The sequence below is a fragment of the Rattus norvegicus genome, chromosome 11 (assembly GCF_036323735.1).
Source record: "Rattus norvegicus strain BN/NHsdMcwi chromosome 11, GRCr8, whole genome shotgun sequence".
NCBI classification, from domain to species: Eukaryota; Metazoa; Chordata; class Mammalia; order Rodentia; family Muridae; genus Rattus; species Rattus norvegicus.
In genome coordinates, this window is record NC_086029.1 from 60,071,486 (window position 1) to 60,088,271 (window position 16,786).

The 16,786-nt window shown below is 36.5% G+C and overlaps 1 non-coding gene and 1 pseudogene across 1 annotated transcript; one reads left to right on the forward strand and one right to left on the reverse strand.

Moving 5' to 3' along the window:
- Positions 1 to 4,736: 4,736 nt before the first annotated feature.
- Positions 4,737 to 4,860, reverse strand: LOC120095758 (small nucleolar RNA SNORA17; annotated as a pseudogene).
- Positions 4,861 to 5,171: 311 nt separating this feature from the next.
- Positions 5,172 to 5,306, forward strand: LOC120095767 (small nucleolar RNA SNORA17). Its single transcript, XR_005491555.1, has one exon. It is a non-coding gene; the product is annotated as a small nucleolar RNA SNORA17 (small nucleolar RNA).
- The last annotated feature ends 11,480 nt before the right edge of the window (positions 5,307 to 16,786 follow it).

The window sequence follows — 16,786 nt, forward strand, 5'->3', positions numbered from 1 at the left end:
ATATATATATGTATATATATATATATATAATTGAGGGGATTTTAGTTTAGATAAAAGTCATATTGAGAGACATCTCAGAGAATCCATATTAGGGAGAAAAATATTCCTAGTGGACAGGAAGAGGACTATTTCATAGGAAGAGCGACTGTGGGAAGTAGCAAACAACCCACATAGAATAGACAGAAATGGAATATGAGAAAATGGCGAGAGTACTGTGGAGTGGGAGATACCATACATGGCAGCAGATCTAAGACTGTTCCTAGTGGACTGGTGAGATAGCATAACAAAACCAAGGCCAGGGTAGTGGTCACATTCCTATCTTCAGGGAAATCCTCATATGTGACAATACTCTCCCTTGCCCCTCCCCCTAGACACACATATACTTCTTGAGTTATCTCATCAGGCAGGGCTTTTTTCAGAGCATCATAATGGTGTGGAAAGATACAATTGGTCATAGATTTAGCGGCTTGGGATTATCTCCAGTAATGTATATAAGCTTATGGGCTAGGCAATAAATTCAGATCTGCACCCTGGTGAATTGGATTCAATGTGATTCCATTCCCCCTGACAGTGCATCCTCTGTCCCATTCCCACAGGCTATGGTGTCTATGTGGGCTTTGTTACCTATAGTAAGTATTTGTGAGTAGGGACTGAGTAAGTCTGGATGACAGTGTGGTCTCTGATGTGTAACCAGAGGTATATATCAATGAGAACAATATGTCCCTTTTGCGAGAAGAAAATAAATGATTAATTTTGGAGGGCAAAACCAATATCACAATTTCTTGACATATATTGACTTTTATCTAATTACCAGAAATACTTCTATACTCCTACTAACCTGAGTCAAGACTATAATTTCAAGATACCTAACAGTACCAGGGCATGGTATATTGCTATGTCAGACCTGGGTATGTTGGGTTTTTATTGTTTGTTTGAGGAAAATGGGAAAGTATGTGAGTTTGGATTAGGAAAATAGATGAATGCTGTAGGCAGCATTTAATTTGCTACCTTAGTAGGAGTTTGAAGGTCTGTAATGTTGAGAGCAATGAGGACTGTGAAGGTTCAATCAAGAGGTTTCAGAGAGGAACATTATTAGAAATTGGGATAGAGACAATCCTTGTGATACTTTAGTAAAGACTGTGAAAGTGTTTTTCCCTTTGCCCTAAGAATATGGCTGGGGATGAACTACCAAATATTGGACTAATTTTATTACTGTCAGAAGAGAAATCAAGACAACTTAATATTGACTGTGGCATGTAGTTTAGAGATTACCTTTAGTTTAGAGCTGCCTTATTGGTCATAGACTCAGGCTCTGGACTGTGGAGTAGTCAGCTTTAGCAAATGCTTTCTTCTGTAAGTTTGTCTGGTCACGGTTGTCTCTTAGAGCAGTGGGAGAGTGACTAAGATAACTGAGGACTGCAACTACTTCTAACAGAGTTATCTAGTATAGGTAAAAACAAGTGCTTTGTACAGGAAAACAAGTTCATCCAGAGTCTAAAAGCATTGTTGAAAATTTTTCTTGATAATGGATAATATCCTTTTTAAAAACTGTACAGAATAAAAGGTTAAACACAAGGAAAACAAATTATGAGGAAACAAGAGGCATATCAAAACTCTTAATACTTATTTTTACATGAAAATGTTAGGCAAACATTTAAAAATAACAATATTCAAGAAAACAGATTTAAAACATTTTAAATGCTGAAAACTATTTAAAATGCTAATAATACGATGGGGCATTGTAGCCCCTGGGGAGGGGAACACCAATGGAGAAAGGGAGGGGGAGTGATTAGGGGGATGTTGGCCCAGAAACTGGGAAAGGTAATAACCATCAAAATGTAAATAAGAAATACCCAGGTTAATAAAAAAAAGAGAGAGAGATAAAAAAACAAAAAGAGAGAGATAGTTGTTCTGAAAAGCAAACCATCAAGTACTTAAATGATGCCATGTGACCTTCTCCTCAATTGAACTGGTCAGTAAAAAACTAGAGCCTGAAAAAAAATTGGTTGAAGTGTTAGATATTTCATAGGTAGAAAGAAAAAAATGTAGTAAGTGTAAGTTTGGTCTGTGGCTATAGCGACAATAGAAAATATTTTTTATGAAGGTCGTTCAAAGGTTTATGTGTCTTTTGTAAGTGACAATGATAAAGGAAACTGTGAAGTTACATTTTAAACCTGTGAAGACAAAATACTTCAGAATAATGAGATAGGGATGAGAAAGACAAAGCAGTAGATTAAGCACAGACTGCAAACCTCTAGACTTCAAGTACTGCAAGCCATGCAGAAAGAACCAGCATGCTCCCAGGTACATCATGATAAAACTGACAAACAAACAAATAAGCAATGAACAGACAAACAAACGAAAAAGAGTAACAGAAAGCCCATGGTAGAGTTTTTAAATCACCCAGAAATTAGGGATTATCAGCTTAACCAATGTAAATAGGATTCAACAATGGTAGACTGAGTTGAATAAAGGAAATAACAATGGAAATCAAGTGGAAATCATCCTCAAATATTGTCCATTAAACAAGACAAAAAAGGGAAAGACTATTAACTTGGAAAAATCCAGTTATGTCTTCAGAGAAACAATAGGTATGTCATTGTAAAGAAAACATATAGTAGAAACAGCAAATTAATTTTTCAAAATGTTCAAGATGTAAGTCATCCTAACAATGAGCTGTTTTTTATTTCATTGATGTTTTAATATTCAATTGTTTTGTATTTTTAGTGGTTTAGTGATTTTTCTGAATTTCACATCATATATCCTAATCTCACTCATCTCTACCCTCCACACACATCCATGAAACACACTTGCAAACCTCCTGCCCTCAACTGAGAAAAAATTCTTGTTTTGGGAAAGTGTAATATGTCACAATGTTTCCCATAGTATAGTCTTTTGTCCATACTTCTTTGCTTGCAAATGTTCATTGCAGTGACTTGGTATGCTTTGAAGCCTCTAGCTTCTGCTACTCTATCAACAGTGGAACCTCATTGGGATTCCTCTCTAATATCTTGTTGTTGCCCCATGTTATGGAGATTTTGTAGTATTGGATGAGTAGGATCAACCTCTTCATGTACTCCAGCAGCTCATTCATGGGATAGATGCTGAGGTGGGCAAATTCAAAGCCTAGAATATGGGCCTGAGTGGCTTGTGAGCTGGTTAGTCTGCCAACTCTCCCACTTTCATGTACAGGGAGCAAGATCCCTGTTAACTCATTCAACCAGGGCCAGCTCTACTATGATGCCCAGGTAAGGTGGTCAGGGACAGGGGTAGTTATCCCACTCTTGTGATCCTGGGTCCAGGTCTCCAACCTGTCATATATGGCAAGGAGTGAGGGAGAAGGAGGGCATCTCTCCCTTACCCATCATGCTGCATGGTAAATATTGCAGGGTCAACTCTCCCATGCTTACATCCTCAGTGCCCCACCATTAGGTTTAACTCTACCATGCTGCCTAGGTAAGGTGTAGGGTCTGCTTTCCTATTACAGCAGGTGAGGGGTAGGGACAGCCTTTCTGTTCTCATGACCCTATCTGGTACAACTCTTCTGCTTGTGGTGAGGACAAAAGAGAAAGAAGGAGGTCTCTCCCTGGTAGTGTCAGCACATTGCAGACTGAGGCAAGAATATCAGTTCCATACTCATGCCCTTGGGGTGATGCCAAGGTGAGGTGCAGCGCCAGATCTCCTGAGTGCTATAACTGGGAAGAGGCAGGTAAAGCCCTCTTTCTATCATGATCCCAGCGAGGTCTCCCACTTGACATAGGTAGTAAGAAGTGATGGGAGAAGAGGGTATCTCTCCCTTGTTCACACCAAGGAAACAAGAGATGGAGAGGGCTCTCTCATACTGTTATCCTAGTGGTTGGTTTACCCTCAACTCCTACAATGTGCAGGGTTTGCTCTCTCAAGTACTACAGCTGTCTAGGGGCAGGGGTACTTCTCCTTATCTCATACAGATAAGGCTAGATCTCATAGCTAGATCTCTCAGGATGATCTCCAAGTTGAGGAGTGGGGCAGTTCTGCACAATCCTTAGACAATAACATGTCTCCAGTAAGCAGCCCACATCAGAACTATTTGCTTGACCTTTGGATGTAACCAGTCTCTGCTACTGCAGTGCCATAGGCACAGACATGGCCGCCAGTGGCAGCACAGGCTAGGATCCCAGCATGGTCCCAGATGAGATTACCAGCTATCCACATCAGACTGTTCTTCACTGTGCTGTAGACTCCATTTCAGCCTCTCTTCATGTCCACATCCTTCTGTTTCTTTCTCTTCCATATCTTTACCACTTTCTTGTTCCTTTTAGTGGTGCCTGGGGTCTCTTAAGTATCTCAGGCCATCTCAGAAGTGGTCTCTGAAGTGTTATAACTGGTTCATGCATTATGGCGCTGGGAATGGTATGCTTCTCAAGGACTGCAGGGCACAGGACTGGTGGTCATCTCACATTAACTCTCTGACCAGGCACCATGGCACAGGTCTGGGGGTCATCTATGGTTCTTTCCTTACCTGGCCTGCCTAAGCTACTCCTTGTAAGGGTTGTCTGTCCTGGGCTCACACCTACACAGGACCGTTCATCCTAGATAAAGTTCTTCTAGTCCCTGTCCTAGATGCCCTGTCCCAAGGCAACCATCCTTGCCTACCTGGCTCAGAACTAGTGGCTCTTGTCTTAGGCTAGCTCCATCTCAGAGTCCACTGGCTGTGGGCTGTTGGTTGTCACAAGTTTGTCTTTTTTTTTTCAGGGAATGTTAAGCAACTAATAATTCAGATGTTCCCAGGTCAGACCACTGTGTATAAACGTAGCCTTTCTGCCATCTATATACACTCATGTGCACAGCAGCCACACCTGCAATGCCATTAGAGGTGGGGAAAAATAAGCAATTTTCTGTGAACTATAAATGTGTGTGTGTGTGTGTGTGTGTGTGTGTGTGTGTGTGTGTGTTATAACACTGGGAAATGGCAGGAGCAGATAAGAAATCAGAATAAAGGATGAAGTTATATTCTAAACAAAACATGAATGGAGAAAGTTCATCAAAATTTTACCATGTCAACCAAACATCCGACAATTAAGTGTCATGACTCACACTACGTTGAAAGAGAAACACAGAAAGCCAAATGTCACATTCATTTTGCCTGGTTCTGTCTTAAAGTATCTTTGCAATGCGATCTCTTGGAATCTCTAAACAAACAAATTGCAGATGTAGCAGGCTTAATTAATACCATGGGTCACATATGTGTAGGTAGGTGCAGAAATGTTATGTCTATACTCAGTTTTCTGACCTATGAACATCTGAATTATTAGTAGCCTAACATTCCCTGAAAGGGACAAAAGAGAAGAGGTTAGTATTTTACTTCATTTTCACAATCAGACAGCAGAGTATGGATAAATGGTCACTAGGAAGCATAGTTAGATGGCGTCCATGTTTTACACATTTACTCCTGATAATATTTTAAGAAGTTGAGAATGTATGTAAGTGATGATCAAAATGGACATTAAAATTATTTCTGCAGCTCTTTCTCCAGTGGTGGGGTCCAGTGTGACTTACCCCTATCGCAGTAGAAGTTCTGTTGGTGGAGACCTTGTCTAGGTCATGTTTAGGCAGGTGTATTATTGAAGTTAATAGATGTAGCTTCACTGTTATTTATAGACCAGACTACAGGTTCTGATTTTTTTTTAATTCTCTGGATCTTAGAACCTTTCTGCCCACCCTGCTGAGACTTACGTGCAGATGTTATGCTGTAGACAGTCTATTGGAGACTGGAAAGCTTGGGAGGGTAATGAGTGGTTTCATCTGAGTGCTAGAACAGATCATCAGGAACTAGTAGTTTAAAATGATATGAAAGGTTTTTTAAGAGTTCTGAAATCTAGAGGTTGAGGTCCAGGATTGGAGCAGTCAAAGCTTCCTGGATCTGCTGCTGAAGAGGGTACTGCTTTCATTTTTTGCAGAATCTGGTGTTGAAGCTTTTATGTGGTCTCATTTGCAGACACATTACTCTGCTCTCTGTGCCCATCTCTCTACTCATCTTCTCTGTTGTAGAGATGAGTCCTAGTATTAGTGTCTTCCTTAACATACACTCTAGTTTTAACAACTACGAACTAAAAGTCACTATTTCCAAATGTGTTTTTTTCAGAAGATCTAGATGAATATGTTTGGATATGAGAGTATTACTGAACACTGTATAGATCCTGAAGGACGTTCTCAGGTTACTGCTAGCATGGGGTATTTTAATTTTTTACCTTCATCAAATTTCTTGAGTTGTAACAAAACATCAAATTTCATTTTTCTGTGCAGATTTTGACTATTGTTTGAAAACATCAAAAAATATGTATTGATCAAACAAACATACATGCTAACAAAATAAGCAATTGGATCTTCCACACAGTTCCAGTATTATTGTACAGAAACTTTATTCGTAAGTAGAATGTAACAATAATTCTCTCTCTCTCTCTCTCTCTCTCTCTCTCTCTCTCTCTCTCTGTGTGTGTGTGTGTGTGTGTGTGAGTGTGTTCAAAATCTAGACTATGTGAATGTTTCTCATTTTTCAGCAGAATCACTGTGTCTAAGTAGAACTTATCAAAAAAGGAAGATTTTAATGAAGTATTTTTGTTTTTCTCCAAAGACAGGGACTCAGTGTTTTCACTGAGTAAAAAAGAACTACATGATCCGAATGTAAACAGTGAACAGGAAAAATTATAATGTTTATTTTACATAATTTCTGATTTTCTTAGAAGTATTCTGTAAATCTGAGTGTACAAGTCTTAATAACAAGAAATAAAACATAATTTTGAGGAAATGAAAGTTGGATGATACTGTTTGAATTTATACTTTTTCTTCAAAAATGTTACTGATACTTATATAACATCTTTATATAATGAAGGCTAGGCCCTAATAATGTTATTGTACATTTAATTAAATAGTATTTAAATAGAAAATATTCTTACAGACCAAACTGAATTCACTTAAAAATTAACACTGTCTAATGATTTTTTAATAATTCATTTCTATTATAAGATCATCATCAAATATTCATTCAAAAGATGTTTTCTGATTTTTTGTAAGGATCAGATGTACTATCATGTAACTCTATTTTGTGATTTCATTGCTATTTGAGAACTATTTTTAATTCCTTGTATTTTTATGTGAGTAAATATCACACAGTTTTGGAGGAGAGTTGCACAGGTAGACTATGGTAGTCCCTTTTGCTTGTCAGATTCCTCATGCCTCTTATTTTGTCCATAGGTATCTTTGTCATTTTGTTTTAGTTGACAAAACATATAATTTTCATGTATCGACCATATAAATGTATTTTGGAATTGGTAGACATAAGTACATGCTCAAGAACATAAAGTTCCATATTTTTTAAAAGAATATATTTTATTTTTATTTCACGTGTATGAGTGCTTTGCTGTCACCGAAATGTACCATGTCCACGCCTGATACCTGTGGTCTTTAGAAGAGTATTCGGCTCCCCAATAACTGAAGTTATAGATAGTTGTGAGGTTTCCTGTAGATATAGGAAGTGCGTTGGGGCCTCTGCAAGAGCGTTAAGTGGTCTTGATAGCGGAACTCTAGCTCAGACATGACAATTCTCTATTTTATTCCCTATGATAGAATAATTTTCATTTCATAAGACAATTGAAGGGATCTATGGATTTGATCACAAGAGCAAGAGCCTATAGGAAGAAAAATTCCATATTACACAGGTTTGTTATTAATCTAGTTTTTGTTGTTTGTTCAGGTTTGGACATGGTGGCATTTTCACAGCCACCTAAAAAGAAAAACCTAAATCCAAATGATGAGTATTTGAATAAGTAACCACTATAATAATTATAGTTGTGATAGAAATTATGATATTCTATGAAGACATATATTGGCTGGACTTCTCCCCCAAAAAAAGAACTTTATGAAAGATTTATGTATGTTGAAAATTGAAGAGTAGTGGAGTTAGCCCTAAAAGAAGCATGACAAGAGATTGTGAAGCAAAGCTGAAATTGTGGATGGACTGAGAAGGATGAGGCCAAAAATTATTAGAAGCAGAATTGTTAAATATCTAGGACCTGGGTTGTATAAAATAGTTACATGGGGATAATAGTTACAGAAGAGAACTGAACTGAAACATTAGTTACATTTGTCACAACACTGGACAACTGTGCAAGTAATAGCAAAACATGAGCGCCATGCTCAGTTGTAAAGAAGTAGAACCAGTAAGAAACATGAAATGATAACATACGCTGTTGTGGGAGTTCAAGGGTCAAGCCTTCCATACTCATAGTAGGTTCTCAGAAAGTCAGGCCAGCCTCCCAGAAATAACAAAAGTAGAATTTTCAAGCACAATGTCCTTCCTTGTTATAAATGTTATTCCCATCCATAAAATCCTTTCATGCTGTAGCAAAATTAATATTTGTTTGAATAACTGAAGAATGTAACTTGTGTATATGTCTTAATTCTGTCTTCTAGATGTTATCTGTTCATACTGCATTCTCTGATTTAGAAAAATCACACAAAACGATAATGTAGTTTTTAACTTAAATGTTTCTTTTCTAAAAGTAAACTTCCAAACAATTTGTCTTAAAGCTAATTAATACATTTTTCTCACTCTTGTTCTGATAAGTTTATTATGTAATTACTATTACAGTGTACTAGTTTAACCTAAATTTGGACTGCTTCATTAATGTACTTATAATAAAGTAATCCATGGCATATTCTAATATATTTCAGATGATTTGAAATTAATCAGTATTTCCAGATTGAATTTTAGGCGTCTTTATTCAAAGCATTAAATAATTAGAACATTTTAAAATAATTATAGAAGATTAGCATATAAAAATTGAAAATGTGCTCAAATAAATCAAAAGCAACAATAATTAAATATCAAACTACAAGATGATCAGTTTAAAATGATCATGTAAATTAAGATCTCTTAAAATGCATTTTAATTAAAATTACATTTTATAAAATTTTAATGGCATGGGGAAATTCTAGTTTAAAGTGATAGTGCTAAAGAAATTAAAATGACTGTAAATGGTTTCAATTATGGCAGAGCAAGAAGCCCAGGCTCCAAGCTGAGGGCTGTTACCTTCAACTCTCACACATTCCACAGGAGACTGATACCTTTGTTTCTCACATTCTATAGAAGACTGACACTGTCACCTCTCACCTTCTGCATGAGATTGCCACGTTTGCAATGGTTACCTTCTGTAGTAACTGGCGAATAACAACTTCTTCAGCCAGTTTTTCTGAAATTATTCACATTGATCTCAAACCAAAAACCTTCAGCCCAAGACCTGAGGCATGAGACCCTTCACTATTCCCTTTAGCCCATTAGAGCTACATCTTGTTCTGTGCAATCACATTTCTAAAGAGTATTCCTGTCCTTTTAGCCTTGAATCAGCACTTTTATGGCATTAGGTATTCAATGTACCAGATACATGTCATGTAGAACATTGATTACATAAACATGTGAAAACCTTTACTTTTTATCAGCCTTTTGTTGTAAGAAAGTTGAGAAGGCATGTATGATAATTGGATGGACAGCTACATATATCCACCTGAATTTTAGGGTCATATAATATATATATATATATATATATATATATATATATGTATATATATGTATATATATGTAAACATTACTCACTTAAACCTTTTTAATACAAAGAAAATATTTTTGAAAAGTGTTTTTGTTTCAATAACTTAGGAGAAATGATTGATTAGCTTATATGCCAATCAATATTGTTTCTTTATGTCACGGTTATATGAGATACAATCTTAAATCCACGTTTTTTTTTACAGTTAATGTCTTATAGCTATGTATATAAAGTAAAACTATAGATTTCAGTAACATTAACAAAGTTTTAAATTATCAGAAGACTACATGTTATTTCTGTTTATAGTATTAGAGAAGACAGATTATTTACATACTAATGAAGCATCATTTGCATTATTTGAAAAATCTTTTTCTCTGGCTTTTAAAATGTTTATTAAGGAAAAAATTCCAAAAATTGTGCATTATATTCAAAGTTGCTTTATGTTTATATTTATTGCAGTTGGGCAAATAATCTGAACCCTTCAGGCCAGTTACTTTTACCCTCAAATCCCCATGTTACTCTCCTCCACTCCTGTTCTCTCTAGAAATCGCTATATTACCCATAATAGGGTCCCTTTCCTTTTGTACCATGTGAAATATGGTCCTTACAGGACAACCTCTGAAGGGGCCACAAGTCTTTATTGTCTCATTTACTAGAATTGCCAATAAACATTACATGTTTGCATGGGCTCCAGTCCCTTTCTGACGTAGAAACTGGATTTCTGTAGTTCTAGAACTGAACCAATATCCCAAATTGCCCTGCCTTAGGAAGGGTACTTCCCTTCATCTTTTCTAAGTTGTTAGCCAATTGTCCTTGATGCTGTCTTGAGTGCATCACAGATGCTCTTGTCTATTGTCCATGCTTCAAACTACTTAAATATTTTTAGTTTTCTTCCTTGAGTTCCTTTAAAAAAATGATAATGATTGCTATTATATTTTCCAGATTTGAGTAAATATAAACAGTAATAATTTTCGACACTGAAATTGGTCATATGCTTTACAATAACATCATTGGCTAACAAAAATCTCAATGTAAGAATCACCTGATTTTAAAAAAATGACCTGTCTATAATAAAAGCATTCTTGCTGTATTTGCATGTTTGTGGATAAGAAATGACTTTGATCTACACTATAATAATAATGTTTATGTTAAGTTTTGAAATAGAAATTTAATAAGTGAAGTGTCTCTTCAACTATTTCAGAATTCATAGGGTGTATTTCAGCTGAAGTTAATTTAAGTTATACTAGAAAATAAATAGAGAAAGGTTAAATATGTAAAAAAGCTCACAAGACTTCTAAAATTGCCTTGTTGCTTTAATAATTTCCCAATGTTAAAACACTTCTAAAGATTCTCTTTGAGATTCATTTGAAAAGTCAGCTAAGGATGAAAATTAGGAACAATTATATCCTCTTTACAAAAAGAACCATCCCTAGACTTTTTTATTTTATTTGTTTATTGGACTTTTTTTTTTATTAACTTGAGTATTTCTTATATACATTTCGAGTGTTATTCCCTTTCCCGGTTTCCGGGCAAACATCCCCCTCCCCCCTCCCCTTCCTTATGGGTGTTCCCCTCCCAACCCTCCCCCCATTGCCGCCCTCCCCCCATAGACTGTTATTCCCTTTCCTGGCTTCCAGTCCATAAGCCCCCTATCCCTTCCTCCTCCCCCTTCTGATTTAAGGGTGGTCCCTCTCCCCAAACACTCCCTTTTCCCCTTCTTGCCCTGATATTCCCCTACACTGGGTGGTCCAGCATTGGCAAGACCGAGGGCGTCTCCTCCCATTGGTGCCCAACAAGGCCATCCTCTGCTACATATCAGTTGGAGTCATGGGTCAGTCCATGTATAGTTCTTGGGTAGTGATTTAGTCCCTGGGAGCTCTGGTTGGTTGGTATTGTTCTTATAGGGTTGCAAACCCCTTCAGCTCCTTCAATCCTTTCTCTAACTCTTCCAATGGGGACCCCATTCTCAGTTCAATGGTTTGCTGCAAGCATTCACCTCTGTATTTGTCACACTGTGGATGAGATTTTTATTTTAATAAATCATGTGGAAGAGTTTGGAAGAATTTTGCTATTTATATCAAGATTATTTTGCTTAAAATTACTTTAAATCATTTTATAAAGCTAAACACTTCATTAGCAATCTTTTCTCTATTACCTTATAATACAGTGGTTTCTAATAACCTTTCTTTGACTTTTAAATATTTTGAGACACCTGAACTATTTTCAAAGATACATAACTAGATATTTGATCTTAAGACCACAGGGAATGTTCTGCAAACATGCTTAAGCCTGGAATTTGACTTTGTCCTCTGGGTGTATTTTTAATCTTAAGATCTGTCACAGTGCTGATCTCTCTCTCTCTCTCTCTCTCTCTCTCTCTCTCTCTCTCTCTCTCTCTCATCTCTTATTCTCTTTGTCTCTCTGTCTCTCTCTCTGTCTCTCTGTCCATCATCTCTCATTCTCTTTGTCTCTCTGTCTCTCTCTCTTTCTCACACACACACACAGACACACACACACACACTCATTCTGTATATGCAAGAGAATTATAAATAATGATACTGTAGTGAAGGGAATGTATAATTAATTGTGCAGAGTGTTAGTCAAATATTTCAAATTTATTCAGAATGATATGTGAAAGTTCAGGCTAGTAATTTTCATCAGTGGAGTGCTGCTTGCTTAAATGCAAAAGACTGCTGTGTTCCCAAATACCACCATTAAGAAGAAACAGAGATAATAACACAAAGTAGTAATAAAATTGTCGAATTATCAGTGGTTGTTGGTAAGTACTTTGTTGTTATTGTCTATAACTTCATGAAACTTGGCTTATGGCTTTTCCTTGTATTGTATGCTTATATGTCTTTGGTATCATGGAAATATAATTGAGCAGTGTAATTGAGCAAATAAATTCTCATTTTTGAGAATTCAAAATAGGAAATCTTCATATTTAAAATATTATTTAATTTTATGTGTATATCTATCTCCTCGGTGTGTGTCTTGTAGCATGTGCATGCAGTGCTCATGGAAGCCAGAAGAAGTGGTTAAATCTCCTGGGACATGGGATGCAGATGCATGTGAGCTGCCATGTGAGTGACAGAAAATGGAACCCTGATCCTCTGGAATAACAGCCAGGGCTCTCTTACTTGCTGAGCCATTTCTTCAGTCCTCTTCTTTTTTCCTTTGTTAGGGGTATTGTATGTTTCTATAATTTTGCCTAGTTTTTGGACTGTACATAATTCATTTTTGGTAGTAAAGATATATGTGTGAGACACACACACAAACACACACAGAGAGAGAGAGAGAGAGAGAGAGAGAGAGAGAGAGAGGAACAGAGAGACAAAAACAGAAAGACACAGAGAAGGAGAGAGGGAGGACTTACTTTTTTTGAAAGAGAAAAATATTTTATAGATTTTTCTAGTTTTTTCGAATGTATGTCTTCCCATGACGATAAAGTTTTAAGTGGAATCTGCTTTGATAAACATATTTTACCTATCAAAATATTATCCTGGGTCTTATTTTTCTTTATTGTCAGTGTGACTAGATTTATTCAAGTTTTTCAATCATATTTATTATTTTGGAAATTTCATAGTTTCTTAGCATTCTTGTTTTTGTCTGCATTTCAGTAATTTCACCTTGTGTTTTTATTATGTTTTATCTTATAAATTATGGCTTCATTTATTTTTCTTTCCGAGTACCTTAAAAGAAAGCATTATATTATTTAAGATATCTTTTTTCTTGGATATTTTATTTATTTACATTTCCAATGTTAGCCCCTTTCCCTGTATCCCCTCTGTAAATGCTAATCCAATCTCCCTCCCCCTGCTTCTATGAGGGTTCTTCCCCAACCAACCACCCACCCACACCTGCCTCATCTCACTAGCATTCCCCTACACTGGGGCATTGACACGCCACAGAACAGAGGACCTCCCCTTCCAATGATGCCAGATAATGCCATCCTCTTCTACTTATGAAGCTGGAGCCATGGGTCCCTTCATGTGTATTCTTTGGTTAGTGGTATAGTACTGGGAGCTCTGGGGCATCTGGTTTGTTGCTATTGTTCTTCCAATGGGTTTTCAAACCCCTTCAGATCCTATTTCTTCAGTCCTTACCACAATGCCTCCATTGGGGTCCCTGAGCTCAGTACAATTGTTAACTGAGAGCATTGGTCAGCTTTATCATGCTCCTGTCAGCATGTACTTCTTGGCATCAGTAATTGTGTCTGAGTTTGGTGTCTATATGTGGGATGGATCCCCAGGTGGGTCAGTCTTTGGATGGCCTTTCCTTGGTCTCTGCTCCACTCTTTGTCACTATACTCCTTTAGACAGGAACAATTCGTATTTTTAAATATTTTATTTAAAAATTTTTATATGTATGATTGTTTAGATTGTCAAGGACGTAAGGCTCCCACATTACACTTGTTCACAGTGTCCCTGAAAATGAGAGGAAGTTATAAGAATCCTGGAAATGAGTTACAGGTGATTGTAATCTCACATATGGGTCATTGTAATTGAACATGGCCCTCTTTAAGAGCAGCGAGTAATCTTAACTGTTAAGAAAATCTTTTCAAACTCAAGATCTTTGAATTCTTTTTTAAATGTCATCACTTATAGTGACTACAGCATTCTTAGAAATTCCTTGATGTTATCAAAAAGTTCTCCTAATTTCTGTTTGAAATTTCATTTGCTTATAAGATGATTTCAAGTTTCTACCTAGTTTCTTCAATGACCACTGACATTTCAAAGCAGTACTGCTCACTCTCAATGGATGTTGCCTTAGTCAGGGTTTTGGTGCTATGAAGAGATAACATGATCAAGGCAGCTCTTATAAATGACAACAATTAATTGGGGACTGGCATACAGGTTCAAAGGTTCAGTTCATTATCATCAAGGCAGGAGCATTGCAATTTCCAAGCAGGCATGTTACAAGAGAAGCTGAAAGTTCTACAACTTGTTCTAAAGGCAAACAGTTGTTTGAAAAAGGACTGAAGGAGTTGAAGGGGTTTGCAATCCCAAAGAAAGAACAACAATATCAACCAACCAGATGCCCCAGAGTTCCCAGGGACTAAAGCACCAAGAAAAGAGTACACATGGATGGACCCATGGCTCCAGCCACATATGTAGCAGAGGATTTCATTCTTTGGCATCATTAGGAGAAGAAGCCCTTGGTCCTGTGACGGCTTTATTCCCCGGTATAGGAGAATGCCAGGGTGTTGAGGAGGGAGTCTATGGTTGGGATGGGGAGTATCCTCATAGAAGCAGGGGTAGGGTAGATTGAAGAGGGGGGAACAGGGAAAGGGGATGACATTTGAAATGTAAATACACACACTAGCCAATAAAAAATTAAAGGCAAAGAGGAGAAGACTCACTTTTAAGCAGCTAAAAGGAGGTCTGAAAGCGCACCTCTTTAGTAGAACACTTCCTCCAATAAGACCCCACCTCTTCCAACAACACCATGTCTCCTAATAGTACCATCACTCCCTAGGCCAAGCATATTTAAACACCAGTGATGTGCACAGTTTTTGAGTATTTTGGGAAGTTTATTGTATCTTGATCTGATAGAATAATAAAATTATTTGAATTTTGTGTGCTAATAAATGCTATATGCTTTGTGATTTATTTTGAAGAAGATTGGTGAGTGTCTGAAAAGACCATTAGTTACTGAGTTGGTATATATGGAATAGTCTGCAGTCTTCTTTTACATCCATTTGTTTTGTGTCCTAGCATAACGATTTAGTTTATTTGGTAATGCTTTGATATATCATTGAGACTCTGATATTGAAGTTAATCATGGTTATTTTATCTGGACCAATCAGTGATATTATCTCTAGCAGTTTTCATTTTATTGTTTAGGCCAATGTTTGGAGTGCGTATATTGAATATTCTGGCATTTTTTTTAATTCTTCCACTTCCTAATATGTAATATGCTGTAAGCTTCTTTATCCTTTCACATTTTCTTGAAGTTTGATTTGTCAAGATGATTCCATCCAAACCATTCTGCCTTTTCACTGTGTTTGCTTCAAATATCATTCTCCGTGTTTTCACTTTCATATTTGTGACTATTTGCTGGTGAGTGGTGTAGGCAGTGAATAGCTGAGTGTCTTTATTCTTCCACTCAATCTGGGCCTTCTTGTGGGATTTTAAGGCAGTTTGGGTCATTATGAATTACTAATTGTTCTGTTGGTTCATATTTACTTTTCTTTTTTTTTTAAGGAACATTTTATTTTACTTTATTTTATTTTATTTTCGGAACTGAGAACCGAACCCAGGGCCTTGCGCTTGCTAGGCAAGTGCTCTACCACTGAACTAAATCCCCGACCCCTCATATTTTCATTATTTATGTTTGCTTCTCAGATTTATTTTATACTGAGATGATTTTAATAGGTATTTTAAAAATGGGATTTCTTTGAATATGAAAGGATATGGAGAATATTCACATGAGACACATGTACCATTTGTGAATGTGACACAGCATGTTTTCATTAAATATGTACTTCTAGTTTATTAGAATTACACTATTTCCTAGAGACCTCATGAATGTAAAACTATAAAAACTATTGCTGAATTTTGATTTTGACTGTCACCTAGTAGGGAGTGTTTCATCTATATTTATACAAAGAGGTTTTTAATCTTGTATGTACATACAGCTCTAACGCTGCAGAATGAGACTCTATCATTTAACAGAGTTAACAGTTGTATAATTATGATCGTCCTGTGTTTATCTCTAAGTAAAGGAAAAACTCTGAGAATAATAAAGACTCTATACAAGATTTTGAAGAATTGTTGGCCTCATAGAACTAAGAATCTATTGACATCAGGAATAATAGAAAATATACCCAAGGTAGATATATGTAAATAGCATAGAACAGAGGGAGAAATGAATACACAAACAATATACAAAGAAAAATGGAAGTTTTAAGTAGGTCGTTCAGTGTCTATTTTTGAATTGATCTCTTAGTGATGTTAACATTGAATGTAGAAGTACACAAGAGGTCAGGTCTGGAACTTAAGCAAACAACTGAAGTTTTCTCAATAAATATATTTAGTAAACTTTCTTGACTAAAGGGAGATGAATTGATTTTATATACAGCCAATATGCTGAAGTTGTTTATCAGCAAGAGAAGTTCTCTGGCAGAATTTTTGGGGTCACTTATGTATACTATCAAATCATCTGCAAATAGTGATACCTTTATTTCGTCTTTAACAATTTGT